Source organism: Scatophagus argus, chromosome 8 (assembly GCF_020382885.2).
Source record: "Scatophagus argus isolate fScaArg1 chromosome 8, fScaArg1.pri, whole genome shotgun sequence".
NCBI classification, from domain to species: domain Eukaryota; kingdom Metazoa; phylum Chordata; class Actinopteri; family Scatophagidae; genus Scatophagus; species Scatophagus argus.
The window spans coordinates 1,069,445-1,086,918 of record NC_058500.1 but is presented as its reverse complement, the minus strand read 5'-3'; the positions used below and the strand labels follow the sequence as shown (position 1 = coordinate 1,086,918).

The window sequence follows — 17,474 nt, the reverse complement described above, 5'->3', positions numbered from 1 at the left end:
TTTCTTGCCCCTGTCCCACCTTGTGTGGAATTCGGAATAAGATACGTTTCCAAAATCAATGAAGTTGAGGTAAAGCATGAAGCGCAGTGTCTTTGTCCTGTTTCAGCTGAGTATATGTTGAAAGGGATTAGCAAATGATCACACTTTGCATTTTATTTATGCTGTACACTTTGTCCCAACCTTTTTGGAATGGAGACTGTGAAGGTGTGGAAGGTACGAGCAACGCAGCCAAATTTCTCTGTTATTGGCTGCAAGAACCAACACAAAAGTCCTCATCTACTGCCACCATCTGAAGATGTCAAGACCCAGCGGATTACTTCGATTTTGGATGGAAAGACGAAATCTGGCTGCGCATTTTATCGTTCCTCTGTCTTCTTCTTCTGCTTTGTCAGCGAGGGCCGGCATCCGTAAAAGGCTCAAGGATGGATCGAATACCGGCCGTCTGTGACCGCTTGCTTGGCAGCTTTGATTAAATTTGATTAGCGGCCGGCGACTAATCAGTCCAGGCTAGTGCGGGTCATATTTCTTCTCTGTTACATACAGCGCTGACTGAGTGGTTTAGCCACAAGCTGTTGACGATCCCAAACAGCCCACGGGGCAACGTCTCTCCAAACAGCACAAGGTTTAACGATACTGTTTAACGAAGGGTAACATTATAGTAGTTAAACACGTCCCTGTGATCAAAGCAAAGGGAGGTGAAGATAAGGTATATAAGCACTGGATTTCCCTCTCAAAGACACTCTGCTACCTGCTACTGCTGCAAGTGCAAACTCACCTGATCGTCACAACAAGGTACGTCTCTCATTCTTACCTTTCATCATGGCATCAGCTGTTTAGATTCTACAGAAAACATTTCTGATCTTTATTACATTTGGCGTTCACGTCAAGAGAAAATCCTCTTTTCATGTGTAATTCTTTTCAAGGCCTTGTTTGTGCAAAACATGTTTTCATTCTATCCTTGTACATCACCAAAAGAGCAGTTTAGAAACTGTTGTGTTAATGTTGTCATTTAAGTTCACATTTAAACACTGAGTCTTTGCACAGATGGATTTTAGTATGGCGGTTCCTCTCTTCACGGCTACGGCCTGTGGAATGTCGCTTGAACCAGGTGTAAGTAATGTGCACAATGAATTATTCATTTGAAAAAAATGACCTTTACCTTTGATTGTAAACTTAAACCAATTTTGAAACTCTGTGTGTCTTTACACAGGTCGTGTTTATAATCCCCCTCTGCACTGGGGAATACTGATGGGAGCACATGTAAGTAATCTGCACACTAAATGATTCATGTTAAAACAGATCTTTGGTGCTGAACAAAAACCCTTTTTTAATTCAAGCGTAAAGTTCCAAATAAAGGCAGATCCAAGCTGAGTGGGGTTCAGTAAAGATCTTTTCTTTATCTTCACAGGCATCCGACACATCTACAGGTTGGTTCTCCTCTGAATTGTTGCTCCGTCCTGCTTCTTTGTGACTGCACTTCAACTTATTGATCAGCCTGCAGAAATCATTTGACTTCTACATTGGATTCTTGTTGCTTATTTCATATCTTTGTTGCAGCTGTGAAGCATTTTCTAACAACAGTTTTGCAGAAGGCTTTAGAAATAAAGTGGGACTTACTGAAGTGAGGAAAGACAAACGATGTGAGCGTGAAAACTGGGTAGCGGAGACCTCTGACGTGCCGTTATTGTTTCTGTCCACAGGGAGAGATGATGGCAGCCATAGCGACTGTGATGGGAAGGCCTCCTCTTTCTGTGCCAGGCACCTGTGAAGATCCCCACCAGGTGCTGACACACGTGCCATCAGGATCCCCACTGATGATGTCACTTCCAGCAGTATGACATCACTGCTGGCAAATCTATTGACAGTTCTGATGAAATTTCAGCACAATCAATAAACAGATGCAAACTCCCCAATAATCTGTCTGGCCTCTTAATATGACGTCTCGTCCAACGAAGCTCAACAGATCTCTAAAACAGCTGAACATTTACAGTCGAGCAAACCATCAGATTGTGGTTCCGTATGAAAAACATCAGAAAATCACAGCACCAAATCAAGCTTTGTTGTAAATAATAGGATAAAAAGATGACTCTGTTCCAGGGGCCCGTTTCATGAAGCAGGTTATGTGGAAACTCTGAGTATGTTAAGCCAGAAATCAGCGAAACCCTGACTAAAGCGTTTCATAAAGCGAGGTAACTCACACTCAGAGTCTGTTACCGCGGTAACTTAGTCTGTGAACGTTACCTGGTCGGGAGCAGGTTTTATCCCAGAAAGCCCGAGTTTGTCTCTGACTCCTCCCCTTTACGGAACATAAGCCTGAACCGTTTCCTTATTCACCGAGTCTCCGTCGAACCTGCTAAGTTTACGAAAATCGAGTGTCTGTTTCTGGAGGAGTCCGTAGACGAAGAAACAATACTGATTCACAGAGAAATGTGATTGCGTCGGGCGAGGATTTTCCGAGCACGTCTGGGTAATTTTTCATCCTGTTCCGATTTTTTATATGAGCCTTATCGTTTTTCGTTACAGTCACTGCAATACATTCACAACCTCATCCGTCCTCTCATCGCTCACATCACCCACCGTGGCCGTGAACTCACCACTGAGCAGATACTTTGCGTTGCTCTGCGTTTCTGCAAACGGGAGTGTTTTATACAACATGCAGAGCACATAAGTAAAGCAGCTGTTTGCAGAGCTGTCAGAAAGCTGAGCCTCGCTCTGAAACGGTTTCTCTCAGTTTGTCTTGTTTTTCCTGGCCACAAGCCTGTGAGAGCCATCAAATGGGACTGCGGGTAAATAATTTCAAATGAACAATAATTTTTCTGTTAACATGTTGCTGAGACCTCTGGGAGCAAAGACTTGAATGTCTTTTAGGATTTCCAAATGTGATTGGCTGCATTGATGGCACTCACATTCCTATCACTGCTTCTTCACAATATGAATATTATGTGAACAGGAAGTCCTCCAACAGCATTAATGTGCAGGTACACACATTGACTGCTACCTTTAAATGTCAGAGCACAAACATTTCAACTAAGCTGTCTCATTTTCTGTACTGTTAAAATCATTTGTGATGCAGCTCACATCATTACAAATGTGGAAGCCAAGTGGCCTGGGTCTGTGCATGACTCCTGTATGTTTGTTGAACCTGCTTCATGAAACGGATCCCTGCTCAATTTGGAAGCCCATTTCCGCCAAAAAAAAAAAAAAAAACAAAAGAAAAAAGAAAAAAAATGAAAACATCAAATGAAAAAATCACATAAATCACATACTAAGTCATAATTATGAGATAAAAAGTCGAAATTATGAGATAAAATGTCATAATTATGAGATAAATAGTCGAAATTATTAGAAAAAAAAGACATAATTATGAGATAAAAGGCAAAAAATTATGAGATAAAAAGTCAGAATTATGAGATAAAAAGTTTAAAGTATGAGATACTAAGTGCGCATGTTTTTATTGCGCCATCTTCAAGGGTCTCACTTCACCGAAACAGGGGTCCGTTTCATGAAGCAGGTTCAACAAACTCCGAGTATGTATGTTAACTCTGAGTTGACAAACCCTGAGATGAAAAACTCAGAGTTTCCTGATTCAACAAAGCGGATTCGCATTAGTTTTGTCGACTCTGAGTATGTTAACTCTGAGTATGTTGAGGCAAGCTCGTGCACCGCCACTCTACAAAAAGCCCTCATCAATGGAGCCCCGATTCACTGATTCACCACGGAGGCCGGAGGGCAAAGAAAGCGCTCAGCATATTTTTCACCGCTGGAGCTGGAAATTTTGATGGAGGCGTACGGTGAATATCGGTATATAATCCGGAAAAAAGTAACACCTGCGGCAAAAGGAAAGAGAAAACGCGTGGGGAAAAAATCACTGCTCGAGTCAATGCGTAAGTTTTGTGTTTTATCACTCATAAAATATTGCATGTAAAATATGGTATTGACCCTCTGTTCATGTAGGTGCAACCCAGGGGGTGAAAAACGGGTGAAATATAAAAATATAATTCAGTCAGGTGAGGCGGAAACATAACATGCCTGGTTGCATCTCACTTTGCTAACGTTTGACATGTCAAACTATTTAAATGTATTTAAATGATTTAATACTGGACAACTCTTTCATCACCGCATGATGTTTTCACACATTCTCTTCTCTGTAATGTTTCATTAATTAATGGGGTGAAGTTAACATCTGACTCTTGTCTAGCCAACAGAAAGAGGGCAGACTCCAGACTCCAGCCTGTTGTATGTAACTCAACACACCAAAACTCATAACCAATAGTGGTGTAAAGTTCACAGAATAAAATGCTTGTCTTCAAAGGATAATGAAGATGAAGACACTGTGTCTGCTGTCACAGAAAGGCCTACAGAGGTATCATATTAGATCAGCTTTACATGTGACATTCTTGTATGGATTTATATTGACATGGAAGCTGACATTGTTATCCTTTGTTAACAGAGCGTAACTGGACAGCATGAAGAGGGTCCATCAAACTCTGCAGCACCAATGAACACAGTGAGAGTTTCAGTAAACAACACAGTTTAATTCTGTACAATTGTACATGTAGAATAATATATAACAGATAAGGAAATGGTGCACTTGGACCGCCAGATCCAAAAGGCTGATCTGGAAATCGAGATACTTAAATACAAGTTAGAGGTGAGTGTGCAGTCACAGGTAAATTTAATTTGTCATTGGAACAATATGAAAAACTAACAGAAAAATGTTCTCTTTGTCTCTCTCTGTCTGTAGGATATAAGGAAGACTAAATAAAATGAATGTGTGACAGTGTGGTCATTTACTCTATGTGGTCGTGCTTTTATTGATTTAACCTGGAAAATGATTATTGCATATGAGATCTCTGATTGCTCTTCCATCCTGGTTTTCTGGGAGGTGGATGGGGTCCTCCTCGTGGTCTTCTGTTTGTAGGGCAGGGTGTTGCTCTCCTCTAATAGTCCCAATATTATGGAGGATAACACATGCCACACTTCTGTCACAGGCTCTCTCAGGGGTTACTGAGATGACGCAAGCCCTGGAAACAGGCTTTCAGCAGGCCTACAGTCATCTCTGCCCTGGCTCTTGTCCTGCAGTGTGCCACAATGAAGTGCTGCTGGGGGCCTGGCCTGGTCTAACACTCGAGATATTTTTGTTTAGTATTTATATATCACTACATACATTTATAAATCCTCATGTGCTGCACCTACATGGCCTAGCAGAAATCTACACAGGAGAAGAGAATGGAGGAAGAGCGGGAAAACAAACAAAGAAGGAAAGAGTTAACGGGGGGTGAGGGATACGTTAACGAGTTGTTGTCAACTCAAGTAACTTAATTTCACACGTCTCTCCTCTGCTCTGCGCACCAATACAGGCGAGCCAACTTGGCTACCTTAATGCTTGGCCGTGCTCATTGATGTGAATGTGGAACGGACAATCCTCAAACGCTGCGTCTGTTAAGAGGTGTAATGGTCATTGGACCGTTATGAAGGATACCACCCATGGAACATTGCACAATGCAGCCATTTGCACAGAACTAAACGAGAACATGGCTAAACGAGAACGTGCCGGGCCCAGCCTTCCAGATCGACGGCCGGCTTCTCTTCCGAGCGGACCGCAGTCAGCTGTCGGGGAAAGCTCGCGGGGGCGGACTATGCGTCTACGTCAATAAAGGTTGGTGTACAAACTGCACAAAGGCTAACAGCCACTGCTCTGAGGCGATAGAGTATATGACGGTGAAATGCCGGCCACACTATCTGCCTCGGGAGTTTACGGCGGTGTTTGTGCAGCCGAGAAAGCAACAGCATTGACCCGTCTTGCCACAAGCTAATGAATAATAAAACTAACCGATGCTAAATCAAACAACTATTTAAAACGCACAAAGTTTAACTACAAGCTGAAGCTAGCCTGCTAGCTTCAGGCAATCATGGCTGTGTGCGTGGACTGCACCATTTCCTACTCACAGTTGAAGAATGAGATCCACCGTCTTGAGTCGGAGCTCCGAAAAAGGGACCAGCTGATCGAGGGCTTTGTCTCGGTTGCCGCTGCCCAGTCAAAGCATATCTCACATTTACAGTCCTCAACTTTCACCGCTCAGCATGCTTCACCTCCTTCACCCATGTCTCCGGTGGTCTCGGATTCCGCGGCCACCCTCCCCTGGCAGGCAACGATGCACACCGGCTCCTCACCTGCACCTGCCCGCCCGGAGGGCCGTCTGTGCGAAAAGAGCGGCCTCCCCTCGGACCGGGAGACCGCAGCCACCACCAGGGCTGCATCGGGCCTCGATGCCTCTACGCTGCCGACACCCATCCAGACAGCATCACCCGATCCAGAGGTCTGCAGCGGATACGGACCAAATGTTCCGGTTCACAGCTCCACGCCGAACCGAGCCAACACCTCGAATCAGCCTTCCTGGACTGAAGTGGTGCGACGCGGCAGCAGGAGGGTCTCGGCTGGTCCGTATCCACAACCTCCGTTGGCTATCTCCAACCGCTTCACCATTCTGCCGGAGGATGCATCCGTCCATCCTGACGCTACGCCTGCAGCTTCCACCTCACCTGGCTCTGAAGTCACCTCAGCGACGCCCGCAACGAGCCATGGTAAGGCCATTCGTCGCTCTTCTGCAGTAAATGACCGCCGTAGGCTGCTGAAGGAGGCTGTGATCAGACGGTCTGGGGGCCTCCCTGGGGCTCGTCTGAAGCAGTCTCCTCGTCTCTGTCCACCTGCTCAGACGCCCCGCTCCGGGCTGTCAACCTGTAAGCCGAAAGAGGCAGCGCCAACGGAGCGTCTTCAGCATCGTCCTGACGGCCCGCACATCTCGTACCCCCGCCCCCTCTTTCCTCCCACCACGTTGATCATCGGTGACTCCATAACCCGGGACATTCGCTTCATTAATGCTGCCACACACTGTTTTCCTGGAGCCACAGTCCCTCATATTCTGGATAAACTTCTGGAAATGATGCACTCGCTCCCGACCTCGATTAAGAGGATCATAGTTCACGTGGGAACGAATGACACCACCCGTCAGGAGTCTGAGCGCACTAAAAATGATTTTAAACTCCTTTTTGACGCTCTTAAGAACTGTGGAAAGTCCGTTTTTATATCCGGCCCCATCCCGACTATGGGTCGTGGAGCTGGCCGTTTCAGTAGGCTCCTCAGCCTTCACACTTGGCTCCAGTCCGCCAGCAGGATCTACAACTTTGGTTTTATTGACAATTTTAACTTGTTCTGGGATCGTGACTCTCTTTTTAAACGTGATGGCCTCCACCCAAATAAGAGAGGTAGCCAAATGCTGTGTGCTAACCTGCAGCACGCGGTGCACACCTTTCCATGTGACTGACTATCTACATCTCCCACCCTCACACCGGATCCGCCCTCTCCCTTGAAGACTGAACCACAACGCACCATTTTTTATGAGGGACCCCCCTTCAGGTCAACCCTGCCACTTACACCCACACCTGCTCACAGCCAGCCCTCTGTTTGCTCTAACAGTCCTAAATCCTCAACCACCAGATATATTCCAGTCAGAATCAGTACAGCACGCCAAAAAATAGTAAGGGCGCCTAGACCAGCACTGAATCTCCGCTCGCTCAGTCACTTCTCTCGTCAGACGGACCAATGCTCAGTTCACACAGCGTTGATTAATACCAGATCTCTTACAAACAAGACATTTATTCTAAATGACTTTTTCACAACACATGATCTTGATATCCTCCTGTTGACAGAGACCTGGTTGAATCCAGGTGACAACAGTGCCTTTTCAGAGCTCCTCCCTCCCGGCTGCTCCTTTTTCAGCACCCCGCGAGCTGCCGGTCGTGGGGGCGGTCTGGCTGCTATATTCAAGGAGAGCTTCAGATGCCGGATGATAACCACTGATAATTACCCCAGCTTCGAACTGCAGCTGTTCGTAATTGACCTCACCTGCCCTGTGCTGTGTGCCACAGTTTATCGCCCACCCATATTTCATAAGGACTTTCTTCAAGAGTTCTCGGAGTTCTTGTCCGATTTTATTCCAAAGTTTGATACACTTTTGATCTGTGGAGATTTTAACATTCATGTTTGTTGTGCGGCAAATCAACTGGCCAATGATTTCAAAAGCCTTTTAGATTCTTTTAATCTCACTCAATCCGTTAATGCACCAACGCATGAGCATGGACACACTCTCGACCTTGTGATTTCTCATGGGCTTTCAGTCTCCCTCAGAGAAATAGTTGACACTGCGATCTCGGATCACCTCCCTGTTGTTTTTGACTTTGCTGCCCCCCGACCTGCCAATAAGCCAGTTTCCTCAGCTCGCAGACACCGAATCTTTACTCCATCAACGGCTGGGGAGTTTGCTGCTGCCTTCAGGAACTCTCAGCTGCTTGTTGACTGTCGGCCCGTTCCTCCTATCTGTCCAGACAGCCTACTCTCCACTTTCCATTCAACATGTTCTGCAATTCTTGACTCCGTTGCCCCTTTTCGACATAAATCTACCAAAACCAAGTCAGTTCCCTGGTTAAATGACCGCACCCGTCAGCTCAGACAACAATGCAGACAGGCTGAACGGCGGTGGAAAAAGGACAAACTGCATGTATCGCTGGGCTGGTTAAGGGACAGTTTGGCTGCCTACCAGAGAGCGCTAAAAGAGGCGAAGTCCAAATATTTGTCCTCCATTATAGCCAACAGCTCCCATCATCCTAGACTACTATTCAGTACTATCGATTCTGTCATCAATCCACGCCCAACTGTCCTGTCAGATGCCTCCACTGCAACCTGTGAAGAGTTTGCATCTTTCTTTACCAATAAAGTGGCATCTGTCAGGCAGAATATTGCAAATATGAATATGACTCGTGTTGATGTCTGTGCTCCTCAGGCACTGACTACTGTTCTTGAGCGGTTTGAGCCCATCTCCCTGTCGTCTTTTACTAATGTGGTTAGTGGCATGAAACCCACAAACTGTCCCTTAGATATTATTCCAGCCAAGTTTTTGAAAGGGGTTCTGAGTTGTGTTGGGCCGAGTCTGCTTGTTCTCATTAACACTTCTCTTAGCTCAGGGTCTGTTCCAGCTGCCTTCAAACACGCTACGGTCAGGCCCCTCCTAAAGAAAACAAATCTTGACCCATCTGTGCTCTCCAATTTCAGACCTGTCTCCCACTTGCCTTTTCTCTCTAAGGTTCTTGAAAAAGTTGTTTTTATTCAATTACAGACATTCTTGGAGATAAATTTTGTTCTTGAGAAATTTCAGTCTGGTTTTAGATCCCGTCATAGCACAGAGTCAGCACTGTTAAGGGTGCACAATGATATTGCCCTGTCTGTAGATGCTGGGAATCCTGCTGTGCTGGTGCTACTAGACCTCACAGCAGCCTTCGATACAGTTGACCATGAAGTCCTCCTATCTCGCCTAGAGCAGCATGTTGGCATCCGTGGCACCGCTCTTCAGTGGTTTAGGTCATACCTGGCAAACAGGAGTTTTTCGGTCACAATTGGTGACCACTGCTCCTCAAGTGCATCCCTTCCCTGTGGGGTGCCACAGGGATCTATTCTTGGCCCTATCCTCTTTTCATTATACATGCATATATACATATATACAATCATAAAAAAACACAACCTCTCTTTTCACTTTTATGCTGACGATCTGCAGATTTATTTGCCCATGAGACCGAACAATAACACTGCACTTGCTGAGCTGTCGAGTTGCATCACCGATATAAAACAGTGGCTGGCACAGAACTTCTTGCATCTAAATGACAACAAAACCGAGTGCATTCTGTTTGGTTCACCATCCATGTTAAATATTTTCACCACAAACTCTGGTACTCTGGCCCCTTTTTTTAAATCACATGTTAAAAATCTTGGGGTAACATTTGACAATGGGCTCAAATTTGAAAAACAGATTAGCTCTGTTGTCAGCACAGGCTTTTTTCAGCTTCGTCTACTGGCAAAAGTGAAGTCTTTTCTCAGTCGGCAGGATCTTGAGAGGACAATCCATGCTTTTATTAGTTCCAGACTCGATTACTGCAACGCCCTTTACGTTGGACTCAGTCAGACCTCTATTGCTCGTCTCCAACTCGTGCAGAATGCTGCTGCACGATTTTTAGTGGGCACATCCAGGCGTGAACATACAGTGGCTTGCGAAACTATTTGGCCCCCTTGAACTTTGTGACCTTTTTCCACATTTCAGGCTTCAAACATAAAGATATAAAACTGTAATTTCTTGTGAAGAATCAACAACAAGTGGGACACAATCATGAAGTGGAACACACTTTATTGGATATTTTAAACTTTTTTAACAAATAAAAAAACGAAAAATTGGGCGTGCAAAATTATTCAGCCCCTTTACTTTCAGTGCAGCAAACTCTGTCCAGAAGTTCAGTGAGGATCTCTGAATGATTCAATGTTGACCTAAATGACTAACGATGATAAATGGAATCCACCTGTGTGTAATCAAGTCTCTGTATAAATGCACCTGCACTGTGATAGTCTCAGAGGTCTGTTTAAAGCGCAGAGAGCATCATGAAGAACAAGGAACACACCAGGCAGGTCCGAGATACTGTTGTGGAGAAGTTTAAAGCTGGATTTGGATACAAAAAGATTTCCCAAGCTTTAAACATCCCAAGGAGCACTGTGCAAGCAATAATATTGAAATGGAAGGAGTATCAGACCACTGCAAATCTACCAAGATCTGGCCATCCCCCTAAACTTTCAGCTCATACAAGGAGAAGACTGATCAGAGATGCAGCCAAGAGGCCCATGATCACTCTGGATGAACTGCAGAGGTCTACAGCTGAGGTGGGAGAATCTGTCCATAGGACAACAATCAGTCGTATACTGCACAAATCTGGCCTTTATGGAAGAGTGGCAAGAAGGAAGCCATTTCTTAAAGATATCCATAAAAAGTGTCGTTTAAAGTTTGCCACAAGCCACCTGGGAGACACACCAAACATGTGGAAGAAGGTGCTCTGGTCAGATGAGACCAAAATCGAACTTTTTGGCAACAATGCAAGACGTTATGTTTGGCGTAAAAGCAGCACAGCTCATCACCCTCAACACACCATCCCCACTGTCAAACATGGTGGTGGCAGCATCATGGTTTGGGCCTGCTTTTCTTCAGCAGGGACAGGGAAGATGGTTAAAATTGATGGGAAGATGGATGGAGCCAAATACAGGACCATTCTGGAAGAAAACCTGATGGAGTCCGCAAAAGACCTGAGACTGGGACGGAGATTTGTCTTCCAACAAGACAATGATCCAAAATATAAAGCAAAAGCTACAATGGAATGGTTCACCAAAAAACATATCAAGGTGTTAGAATGGCCAAGTCAAAGTCCAGACCTCAATCCAATTGAGAATCTGTGGAAAGAACTGAAAACTGCTGTTCACAAACGCTCTCCATCCAACCTCACTGAGCTCGAGCTGTTTTGCAAGGAGGAATGGGCAAAAATATCAGTTTCTCGATGTGCAAAACTGATAGAGACATACCCCAAGCGACTTGCAGCTGTAATCGCAGCAAAAGGTGGCGCTACAAAGTATTAACTCAATGGGGCTGAATGATTTTGCACACCCAATTTTTCATTTTTTATTTGTTAAAAAAGTTTAAAATATCCAATAAAGTGTGTTCCACTTCATGATTGTGTCCCACTTGTTGTTGATTCTTCACAAGAAATTACAGTTTTATATCTTTATGTTTGAAGCCTGAAATGTGTCAAAAGGTCACAAAGTTCAAGGGGGCCAAATAGTTTCGCAAGCCACTGTATCACCCCTGTGCTGGCGTCACTCCACTGGCTCCCTGTCCGTTTTAGAATTGATTTTAAACTTCTGTTGTTTGTTTTTAACGCCATTAATGACTTAGCCCCCCCCCTACCTGGCAGACATTTTAACTTTTCGCAACTGTGGCAGAGCCCTGCGCTCTTCCGGTCAGCTTCTGCTAGAGGCCCCCAGGACGAGACTCAAACAGTGGGGCGATCGTTCCTTTGCCGTCGCTGGTCCCAGCCTGTGGAACAAACTGCCCGCCGACATCCGCACCACTAGTGATCTCAGCCTTTTTAAATCAAAACTTAAGACACACTTTTTTAGATTGGCCTTTTATTCCGACTAGGTATACACTTCATGTGTACTCACTCTGCCTGCTGCATCTTATACATTTCTGGAAGGTTTTTAACACTACAGCACTTTTATTTTCTTTTATTTATTTTCTTTTTATTTGTATTTAAATTGTATTTTAATTGTATTTTAGTTGTATTTTAATTTTGACTGAACTTATTTATCTATGTACCTGTTATGTATTGTTTCTAGAGCTTTGTTGCAAAGCACTTTGGGTACCGTCTGGCTATTGTAAAGGGCTATATAAATAAACTTGATTTGATTTGATTTTGATTTGTTTGTCATGGCTGTTTACGTCGCGCCGGGTGCTAATGCTAGCGAAGCGCTACGCGAGCTACACAATAACATCAGCTCGCTCCAGAACAAGCACCCGGAGGCTTTCTACGTGGTTGCGGGAGATTTCAACCACGTAAACCTGACAGAAACTCTGCCTAAGTTTTACCAGCATGTCACCATCCCGACACGGGGAAATAACACGCTGGACCGTGTTTACACAAACAAACGAGACGCATACAGAGCTGTCCCCCACCCCCACCTCGGCTTCTCCGACCACATCTCCGTCATGCTGGTTCCTGCCTACCGTCCTCTGCTCAAACGCCACACGCCGACACAGAGGACCATCACCGTGTGGCCCAGCGATGCTGTCCCTGCACTACAGGACTGTTTTCAGCGCACAGACTGGCAGGTCTTCATGGAAGCGGCTGTCCGTGAGGGAGAGGTGGACCTGGAGGACTACGCATCTGCTGTCCTCGGTTACATCTACAAGTGTGCAGAGGATGTTACCAGCACCAGGACAGTAACCACCTACGCAAACCAGAAACCCTGGCTGAACACGGAGGTTTGGTCTCTGCTGAAAGCCAGGGATGCTGCGTTTAGGTCAGGTGACAGACTGGCACTCAGGGTGGCGAGAAGAGAGCTGACTGCAGGAGTGAAGAGGGCCAAGACCGCATACGCCCAGAGGATCCAGGGACACTTTGCGTCCAACGATCCACGGAGCATGTGGAGGGGCATAAAGTGCATCACAGACTATAAGACCAAAGATGCACAATGCCTCACGGACCCCTCACTGCCTGAAGCCCTCAACAGCTTCTTCGCCCGCTTTGAGGACCCGGACACCCCCCTCAGCACCAGACTCACCCCCCCACCTGGTGAAGAGCCCCTCAGCGTGACCCCAGCAGAGGTGAGGAGGACCCTCCAGAGGATAAACTCACACAAAGCTGCAGGTCCCGATAATATCCCAGGGCGGGTGCTGAAGGGCACACCAGCGCCTCTACTTCCTCTGAGGCGTGCCGGACTGGGGAGCTCAGTCCTGACATCCTTCTACAGACGTGTGGTGGAGAGAGTCCTGTGCTCCTGCATCACTGTGTGGCACGGCAGCTGCTCTGCAGCAGAGAGGAAGGCTCTGCAGAGGGTGGTGAAAGCTGCACAGAAGACTGTGGGACACAGCCTATCCACCACCACAGACATTTACACCTCCAGGTGCAGGAAAAGGGCCTCCTGCATCATGAAGGACCCCACCCACCCCTCACACAAACTGTTTGCCCCTCTGCCCTCAGGCAGGAGGCTGCGGAGCATCAAGAGCAGGACCACCAGACTGAGGAACAGCTTCTGGGAAGAAGCTGTGAGACTGTTGAACTCTGGAGGACCTCTGTAGCCCCTGCCGCCACCCCCATACCTCACACCCCACACACACACACACACACATACACCCTTCCCGACAACCACCCACGGAACATTGCACAATGCAGCCATTTGCACAGAACTCTGAACTACTCATTTCATTTGCACTACTGTCGTTCATTTGCACTACTCCGCCATTTGCACAATATCGCAGTACTGTGGATATCTCTTATTCTGATTGTTTTTTTTATATGTATATAGTGTTGTTTATATTTATTTGCATTAGGTATTTTGTTAGGGGGCGGCACGGTGGTGCAGTGGTTAGCACTGTCGCCTCATAGCAAGAGGGTTCCAGGTTCGAATCCCGGTCCTGTATGTTGGCCCTGCGATTGACTGGCGACCGGTCCAGGGTGAACCCCGCCTATCGCCCGTGGTCAGCTGGGATAGGCTCCAGCCCCACCCGCGACCCTGACAGATAAGCGGTATAGAAAATGGATGGATGGATTTTGTTAGGTAATTGGACTTAACCGGGACCGGGCAAACTAATTTCGTTCCACCTCATGTTTCTACATGTGTGAAATGACAATAAAGCTCCTTGAATCCTTGAATCCTTGAATGTAACTCGTCTCTGCGTTGTATATTTTTTTTAGTGAAAAGCCAACTCAGTGAATTTGGTTCAACTCACCATTTATTGCCCATATCCTGGGAAAACAGGAGCAAAAATGTCTCACAGGCAGGACTGTAATAAACCACGACGTGACGAACACACACTGAAATACACAAACTAAGATTAGCCATTATTGTAGCATTTAAACTAGCGACTTTCCTTTAATTGGGTGCACTTAAACATATAAAAGTAAAATGGAAAAATTAAAAATACAATGGACAGTCTAGTTGCTGTCGCATTTAAGAAATGTCAAGCCATACAAATACTATATAAATTTACAGTGTAGAATAAGTTCATCCTTTTATTAGCAGACCTTATTACGACACGACTCACCACATGGACAGCATGGAGCAAACTGTGTTATCCCAATGGCAAGTGGAACAACAATAACGCCAAGGGAAGTTATTACCCTGTTACAGAGGCATCACAGTACATCTGATTTGCACATCCAGGGGAAAGCTCATTCACACAAGGTAAAATATTCAATTCAAACTACTTACATGGCATAGAAGAACTCTTTCCAACAGGATCTGGAAAAATGTGAAAAAAGTGGAGCAAGAGAACAAGAGAAGAGGGGGAAAAAACAGCTTCTCCTGGTGATGGGTGCTGACGACGCCAGGATCTCCTGGATTGCTGACTACTTGACAGGCAGGCCACAGTTTGTCCGGCTGGGCAACGTCCTGTCTGATGTGGTGGTCAGTGATGTAGGAGCTCCACAGGAACTGTGCTTTCTCCCTTCCTCTTCACCTGATACACCACTGACTTTCAGTACAACTCTGAGTCATGTCACCTGCAGAAGTTTTCTGATGACTCAGCTGTTGTCGGGTGTATTAGAGAGGGAGAGGAGGGCGAGTACAGGACACTGGTGGACAACTTTGTAGAGCGGTCCGAACAGAATCACCTGGAACCGAATGTCAACAAGACCAAAGAGATGGTGATCGACTTCAGGAGGAAGGGGACGCCTTCATGGCCACTATGGATCAGAGGGGAGGTGGTGGAGGAGGAGGTGGAGGACTACAGATACCTGGGTGTGGTGATCGGCAACAGACTGGACTGGACATCTAACACCGAGGCGGTGTACAAGAAGGGGATGAGCAGACTCTGTTTCCTGAGGAAGCTGAGATCCTTCAACGTGTGCAGCAAGATGTTGGAGATCTTCTACCAGTCTGTTGTTGCCATTTTCTCTGCTGTTGTGTGTTGGGGCAGCAGCATCAGAGCCAGCGACGCTAACAGACTTGATAAGATCATGAAGAGGGCTGGCTCTGTACTCGGTCTCAGGCTGGAGTCTGTTGAGACCGTGGTGGGGAGCAGGACGCTGAACAAACTGTTATCCATGGTGGACAACGATCAGCACCTCCTCCATCACACAGCAGACAGACAGAGGAGCACCTTCTCCCACAGGCTGCTACAGGAAGTCTCTCCTGCCACACGCCATCACACTGTACAATAACAGCTAAACTCTGCTCATAACATACAGTCATTGCGTACTTTATATGTTTTTACACACTTGCTTCACTGCACCTTACATTCTATTTTTGCACAGCAGCCAATGCTGTTTATTTGTTGTATATACATTTTGTATTGCTTTGTATATTGCTATTTTAACATAATTTACGCAGATTGTTCTTTTTCTTTTTACGGCATCGTCACTGTGTGTAATGCTGCTGCTGCTGCACTGTAATTTCCCAGCCTGGGATCAATAAAGTATATCTATCTATCTATCTGAGTATGAAAGCGGCATCCTGGAAAGAGAGCGTCGCCACTTTGTCAAACACACGACTGTATAAAGGATGTCACTCTGTGGGCACAAACACTTATCACTGAGCACAGCTTATTGGCAAATGTTTGCATTTTGTTTTTATTCACTTTTCACAGAGCGTCCCAGCTTCTTTGCATTCGGAGTTGTACTGTGCGTCGACAACTACGCAGTATTTAGCAATGAAAAGGTCCCCATGGCTGTCACGCGTGACTTTTGACAAAAGAGCGCTCCTCGTCAAATAGCCTCGTCCCGAGTACACGCTGAAGGGTTTGTTCATGGCGACGTAAGGGAACTAACTTTACTCAGCTGCTCTCCTTTAATGTGTCATATACAAACAGAGTGAAATCATTCGCAAACGAACCGTGTTTGCCGACGATAACGTCTCCACAGAGTGATCCTGAGCCCGTGGAGTAATGTCCTTTATCCCGTCACGTGTTTCACAAAGTGCTGACCCTCGCTCCATCCTTGCCTGGGAACAAGTGAGCCTATCGAAGATGCCCCTTGGACACCCAGTCACGTTGAAACAGCCCCATCCTGGCTACACACTGAAGCGTTGGTTCATGGTGATGTAGACCAGTTAACCCACTTGTTACCAATGAACCTGTTAACCTGTGGACTGCTCCAAACAGGTGTTTCTCAAGCACTCCATGACTTTCCCAGTCTTTTCTTGCCCCTGTCCCACCTTGTGTGGAATTCGGAATAAGCATACGTTTCCAAAAATCAATGAAGTTGAGGTAAAGCATGAAGCGCAGTGTCTTTGTCCTGTTTTCAGCTGAGTATATGTTGAAAGGGATTAGCAAATGATCACACTTTGCATTTTATTTATGCTGTACACTTTGTCCCAACCTTTTTGGAATGGAGACTGTGAAGGTGTGGAAGGTACGAGCAACGCAGCCAAATTTCTCTGTTATTGGCTGCAAGAACCAACACAAAAGTCCTCATCTACTGCCACCATCTGAAGATGTCAAGACCCAGCGGATTACTGGCTGGAAATCTGGCTGCGCATTTTATCGTTCCTCTGTCTTCTTCTTCTGCTTTGTCAGCGAGGGCCGGCATCCGTAAAAGGCTCAAGGATGGATCGAATACCGGCCGTCTGTGACCGCTTGCTTGGCAGCTTTGATTAAATTTGATTAGCGGCCGGCGGCTAATCAGTCCAGGCTAGTGCGGGTCATATTTCTTCTCTGTTACATACAGCGCTGACTGAGTGGTTTAGCCACAAGCTGTTGACGATCCCAAACAGCCCACGGGGCAACGTCTCTCCAAACAGCACAAGGTTTAACGATACTGTTTAACGAAGGGTAACATTATAGTAGTTAAACACGTCCCTGTGATCAAAGCAAAGGGAGGTGAAGATAAGGTAT

At 46.0% G+C, this 17,474-nt stretch overlaps 1 long non-coding RNA gene across 1 annotated transcript; it reads left to right on the top strand.

The window, feature by feature from the left end:
• The first annotated feature begins 710 nt into the window (after positions 1 to 710).
• LOC124064002 lies at positions 711 to 1,913 on the top strand. The gene is made up of 5 exons (XR_006844195.1): positions 711 to 792; positions 1,045 to 1,110; positions 1,211 to 1,260; positions 1,409 to 1,427; positions 1,701 to 1,913. It is a non-coding gene; the product is annotated as an uncharacterized LOC124064002 (long non-coding RNA).
• Positions 1,914 to 17,474: the final 15,561 nt, after the last annotated feature.